Here is a 6664-nt window from a genome sequence, read left to right on the forward strand (position 1 = left end):
GGCAACTAAGCAATGTCGACTAAATGGTGATTTCATGCTGATAGATATGGGAGAGTTAGTGAAGGAGCAACTTCCACTGTATATGATTGCTTCAATAAGTATTTGCATCCACGGTCAACTTGAACTACTGTTCACCATGATAGCCTTGATATGCACTTGACCAGGACTCCTGGTCCTTCAAAATTCAACCACGAGTTGCCTATTTTTGCCAGCTTAGCATTAAATGTATTTTGAGGACATATCCAAGTCTTTCAAAACTTATCACTCACTTGTGGGCAGCTATTGCTGAGTACCCACTGGGGACACCTCTCCTATGGTGTAGGGGCTGGGGGGCCTGTCCCGTGGGAGGCAAAGTGAGTAGAAATAGAGAAAGGGGAGGTGGGGTCTGGCAGCATGAGGAGCCTCGTTCTTTTTGATAGAATGTCTTCTGGAACATGCTACAGGTAAGAGCTAAACTGTTTTAAGGACAATAAAGCCTCTGTGTGGATATGTGCAAGCTTAAAACAACAACAGCAACAAAATAAGAAAAGCCTAATCTTGTAGTTACAGAGAAGAGACCTGGGGTGACCAGAGGCAGGGGTGGGAGGCAGGCAAAAGGAGTGAGGGGGGCCCAGGGCAGGAACAGGGCCCCAGCACAGACAGAGGGGAGCGCCTTGCTGCCCGGCAAAGATGGGGAGGGCTTTGTTTGGAGGAATCACAGCTCAAACTGACCTCTGAAGGACAAAAGAGTGGTCCAGGTGGGTGCTGGCAGTGGGCGTATGAAAGAGGAAACCATGCCCTGTGCTGGCCCATCGGGTCCCGAGCATCTCATGCGCTGACTGTGATGGGCAAGTTCCCGATCTTCTTTCACAGGCGAAGACCTCGCTGGGAAACCAGGCACCTAACGATGGTGGCAGGGAGCCCCTTCCACCTCCACGCAGACCCTCCCCACCTCTGCTCTCATGGACCCCGCCCTCTGCCTCTCACTTAGCCCCATAACACGTTCCTAGCTGGATGAGAAAGCAGGACACCCCAAGCAGAGAGTTAAAACGCGTCTGGGTTGTGATCAGAGATGAAACGCCCAAGGAAGCCTCGACTGCCCCAGAGCGATTGGGACCCCAGCCCAGCAAAGCAGCTTTGGGACGGCCTGCCCTCCTCCTGGCAGCTTCCATGGGAAAAGGTGACGGTGGAAGTGACCTGCTCCCTGGAAAACCTCCTAGGCCAGGTCTCTGGAGGGGGTTGGAGATCGGCTGAGGCCAGGAACCAGAAAGCTTGAGTTTCCCAGCTCTAGCTTCCTGCCCGAGGCAAGTTACCCTCCCAAGCCACTGGGCTGATTTCAGCTCCTACTGTGCTTTGGGATAAAATCCAATTTACCCCAAACTTAAAAGTTGGACAAGCAGAGTTTTCTTCGTAATATAGCTTAATCCTTAACTGTTCAGCAACCGCTTCAGGAAAATGCTTTGCAGAGCTCTCGGAGGGCCGTTCACGCCCAAGGGTCTCCTGTAGGCTCACAACTGAGCTTAAAAGCATCAGAACTCCCCAAACTTGGAGTTTCAGTTGCTCAGAAGGAAATTCCTCAGATGCAAGAGAAAAGGATACAGTGACCTTTCAGGGAAAGCAGAAAGGCATCTGTGATGACGAAAGCAATCACACAGCCAAGCACAAACTGCACCCGTGAAATGCTGACTTCCTACGCATCTTTTTCCTGTTTTTGTTTATAAAGGAGACTTTGTTCTAATTATCTACGAACCCAACAAGGCTGTTATGACATCCCATTACAAATCGTCTTTAGATACAGCAGTAAACACGACTTTCATCTTGGAAGATAACACCCATATATAAACCCCTACCACCCTCAGGCCCTGTCTTGGAGCCGGTAGACAGCTGTAAATCAAGCATCTCCATGGACCACGGGGTGACATAAACCTTGGACGGGTGTCAAGAAACACATCAAGAATAATCCCTGGAGGCTATATTTTATCTTGGACCTGTATGTCACTCTGGCTGTTTCATAATGCAAAGAAAACCCGGTTAAAGCTTTTTATCTGAGAAATCTGACTTTTGAGCCTAAGTTTCCTTAACCAAAATGGGTTCACCTTATGTTTATAAACACAATGCTAGTTCTCTTGCTCTACATTTTTACCAGCTGCTCAGAAAAGCCTTTTACAGTGAACACCCACATTCTTAATGAAAACCCGTAAACACACTCATTGCATCAGACTGATGAAGGGAAAGAACAGTATTTACTCTTAGACAAAAGTCAACCCACAAATCCTGTCCAGTACACCTGGAAACATAGAGTGAGAGGGTTTAGTCCTTTAATCTGACATAGTTTGGGCTGATACTTACATAACCATATACCAGTGCTGTGGACCACGGCTCACGAGCTCGTGTAAGACACGAAGATCCTCCCTCACACTCAATGCCTGATCATCTTTGAACCAACTCAAAGATGGACTACGGCACAGATGTGGCTGCACTGCAGTGGAGACCTACCACCATTGCCAGTACTGTTCAGTTTGCAGAACCGTTCCAAACGTCCAATAGCTGAGAAATACAACGAACTATGGGGCACCACTGCTTGGGGGCTGCTTGTGAAAATGCAAGTGAGGCAAGACTGCTCCCATACTACAGACCAACCGAAGCGAAAAGGAAGACGGCTGAAGGTCAGCGTTCACCTCCTCTTGTTTCTTTCCCTGCCCTCCTGCTGCGCCCTTCAGCTGCCATTGAGAGCATCAGATTTCACCCCAGAGCTGGAAGCCTGGGAGCTCACGCAGCACTGTGGTTAAACACAGGCTTCAGCATCTACCTTTGCTCAAACTCCAACCACTCACTATGGGACACAAATACTGTCATCCATCTCTTCAAGCCACAGGTTGTTGGCTAACTGCATACAAAATGGGGATAGTAAAGGCATGTGTCCGAGGTGCTGATACTAAAAACTAAAAAGAAATGTCTAACAAGCTACTCAGTATTTGACTCACAAGTACTGAATAAGTGTTAGCTGGTATTATTGTTGTGCTATTCACAAAGCTTTTTCCCGAGAATGATTTTTAAAACTTCTTATAGGTCAACACTATAGTGAACTTTCTGTTCCAGACCCCAGGGCCCTACTCCTGGCTTGTTAAATAGACTATTTAGCAAACAGGCCAAGTGCAAGACGGGAGACAAAATAACTTCGTGTTGTTCCTACCAAGGCCTACCAAGGCATTTCTAAGGAAAGGAGGTCCCATCGGCCTCCACTGCCTTCTTAAGAGGTATGTTCCAGGGAAAGTTTAAGAATAAGGCCTAATTTTAATTTTATATCAGCAATGGAATGATCTGGGGTAGGTTCTTTGTCTGAAGCTAAAAATCTGTCAACTACTCAAGAAAAGGAAAGATTTCTAAGGGAAAAATGGAATTGAACTGTGAACATTTCAAATTCTATTAATATAATTTATTATTATAAGGTGTTTACATTATGTAATGGGCTTCCCTGGTAGCTCAGATGGTAAAGAATCTGCCTGCAATACAGGTGACCTGGGTTCAATCCCTGGGTTGGGAAGATCCCCTGGAGAGGGAATGGTAACCCACTCCTGTATTCTTGCCTGGAGAATTCCATGGGCAGAGGAGCCTGGTGGGCTACAGTCCGTGGGGTCACAGAGAGTTGGACACGACTGAGCAAATAACACAAACACCTTATATAATAAAAATAAGGTGTTTACTGTGGATGGATGTACACTTATTTGATCCATACAGAACCCCAAGCTTCACCACCTTAAGGCCCAAAGACTCAGGCCAATGCACCCATTCATTCATTCATTCACTTTTCAGTTTGTTCATTCATTTGCGTTTTGAATGACCATTTATTCAGCATTTCCTGTGAACCAGACTCTGTCTGGTCTGGCTACTGGCATGTAAGGTTTATGTACTTTTTAAAATTGTTGACACTTGAGGTGAATGGCATCAAGTATCCTTAGAGAGGAAGATGAATGTCTGATTCAAATGGAAGGCTGAGTTTTAGCCGGGCAGTTTTCAGGGAGGTCTCTACCACAGGGAGGGCTAACCACTTGCTATGACGGTGGACATATTCCACAGCTCTGGTGTCCAATACGTGGCCGCTACGTGGCTACTGCACCCTTGAAACATGGTTAGAGCATTTAGGAACAGAAACTCTTGAAAAGTGAAAGTGTTAGTCACTGAGCTGTGTCTGACTATTTGCAACCCCACGGACTGTAGCTTACCTGGCTCCTTTGTCCATGGAATTCTCCAGGCAAGAATACTACAGTGGGAAGCCATTCCCTTCTCCAGGGGACCTTCTTGACTCGGGGACTGAAGCCAGGTCTTCTGCATTGCAGGCAGATTCTTTACCATCTGAACCACCAGGGAGCATTTAGGAACATAATCGCTTCAGTGTATATAATTTTAATTAAATGTAAAGAGCCACAAGTGGCCCATGGCTACTCTATGGACAGTGCAGCTCTTGAGAAAGTGATGCTGAATGACTTGTAAGACAATCAGACATCTCTCCCGATCAGTGGTGGTTAGACGAGCGGTGCCTGCAGAGGCCCAGTGGCAGCTCCAGCCTCAGCCTCCTGGCTTCCCTGCAGTTTATCTAAACCTTCACACGCGTCTTCCTTCTTCTCGTCTTCCTCAGGGGAAAGAGACAGCTTCTCTTCCCCAAAGGTGATCCTTCCACTTTTGTTTTGGATTCCATTCCTTCCCATGGACCAATGTGATTACTTCCTCTCTTGTTCATCATCAAGTTTTCCTCTGACACTGATCTTTCCCCCTTTGGCACATAAACATGTTTGTGCTTCTCTTAGATTCAAAACGAAACTTCCCTTGACCCTCCTGTTACCCTCCTGCTGCCATCTGTTTTGCTCAGGCCCAACCTAGCCTCTTGAAACTGGAGTCTGCCTTGGTTGCTCCCTTTCTCTCATTATCCAGCCTACGTTGACTCATACTCCAGCCTCTACCCCACCCTTCCCCTGACCTGGCTCTCCTGAAGGCCCCCACTTTGATGGGGTCAAATAGCCCTTTGATGGCATCAAAGGTCCTCTTTGATGCCAGATCCAGTGGACTTGAGTCTCGCCTAAGCTGACTTTGGTCACTTCCGGTCTGGTGATCAATTCCTCCTTCCTGAAACCAGTCTCCCTATTTTCAGGACAGCACTCATCTCTCTCTTTTTTAGGCATCAACCCTTCACACTGCACACGCTCTGCTCCTCGGCGTTCTGATGGGTTTTGTCTCCAGCCATTTCCCCTCTAACTGCACACGCTCTGCTCCTCGGCGTTCTGATGGGTTTTGTCTCCAGCCATTTCCCCTCTAACTGCACACGCTCTTTTTTGGAGTCACGTCTACTTCCATGGTTTCATCCGACATTCACGTGCCAATGACCCTCAGAATTCTACTTCCAGCACGCATCTCTCCACTGTACCCCAGCCTCACATATGCACTTGCTTACCGAACATCACAGCATCTCAAATTCAACCAGCCTAAACCTTAATCCACGTTCATCACCATTAAACTGGTTCCCTCCTAAGAATTTCATATGCTAGAGACTGGTCTATAACGAACAATGGGACCAGAGCCAGACAGAAACCGGTGTTTCCTCCACATCTGGCCCACCAAGTCCTAGAGGTTCGATCCTCACCCTTTCTCGCATCTTTACACTTCTCTCAATCCCGATGGCCGCTGTTGAGCCAAGCACTTCATACTTCTCTGGCCTACTTCACTCTAAAAGTATCTTTACCTCATATCCCCTTTACCCTCCTGCAATCCAGTCTTCAGATTTCATTATTTGAATCAACTTGCAAAATGGCCATTTTCTGAGAGGGTCTGGGCTCAGTCACATCTGACTCTCTGCCATCCTTTGGACTGTGGCCCACCAGGCTGCTCTGTCCATGGGATTTTCCAGGGAAGAATACCGGAGTGGGTTGCCACTTCCTCCTCCAGGGGATCTGCCCGATCCAGAAATCAAACCTGCGTCTCCTGCGTCGGCAGGCAGATTCTTTACTGCTGTGCCACGGGGGAAGCCTCTCTGTGAGGGTTTATTCCTCTTCTAATAACAAACATTACCAAAGCGTAAGTTTTCCAAATGAAAAGCTACACTAGAAAACCTACTCACAGCAGAAAACAATCCAGTTATGGGAGACCGTTATTTCAACATGACTGGACAAGAAAAAGACTCCATTCACTATGAAGACAGCATTTCTGCACCGATCAATACTCTGGAATTTGGTACATTCATGCAATGGGATTTCACAGAAAAGTGAAGATGGATTGCCCAAGCCTACCTGGGTCCACAGGAATACACAAAAACACCTGATACTGAGCAAGGGAAAACTCATATAAGAATAAGGAAAACATTTCATTTATGCAAGGCTTAAAAACATGAAGACCATATCACTTAGGGGATACACATGTAAAAGCAACAAAATTGAACAGAAGTATGTTGAAACGATAAACACTAGGTTTAAAATAGTGGCTTAATCCGGCTGGCACAGAGGGGGCTGGAGTCAGGAAGAATGACCAAGGAGTGTGAACTGCACTGAAACGCCTGATAAAGGGCGTTGGAGTCACTGACACTTACTGTGTGCTTATATTTTTCAGACATATTAGGTACCAGTGAACAACTTGTTTACAAGTAACTCCCAAGGTAAGACATTTGACACAAAGACCATCTCATGTTGTTCCAAGTTCC

The 6664-nt window shown here is 46.8% G+C and overlaps 1 protein-coding gene across 8 annotated transcripts in view; it reads right to left on the reverse strand.

Annotated features, from left to right (window-relative positions):
• CCBE1 (collagen and calcium binding EGF domains 1) overlaps positions 1-6664 on the reverse strand; it is a 240068-nt gene that overhangs the window by 146439 nt on the left and 86965 nt on the right. The gene's annotated exons all lie outside the window — the stretch shown is intronic.

Source organism: Bos grunniens, chromosome 24, assembly GCF_055505025.1.
Source record: "Bos grunniens cultivar Pamir isolate PY7600 chromosome 24, Bosgru_T2T1.0, whole genome shotgun sequence".
NCBI classification, from domain to species: Eukaryota; Metazoa; Chordata; class Mammalia; order Artiodactyla; family Bovidae; genus Bos; species Bos grunniens.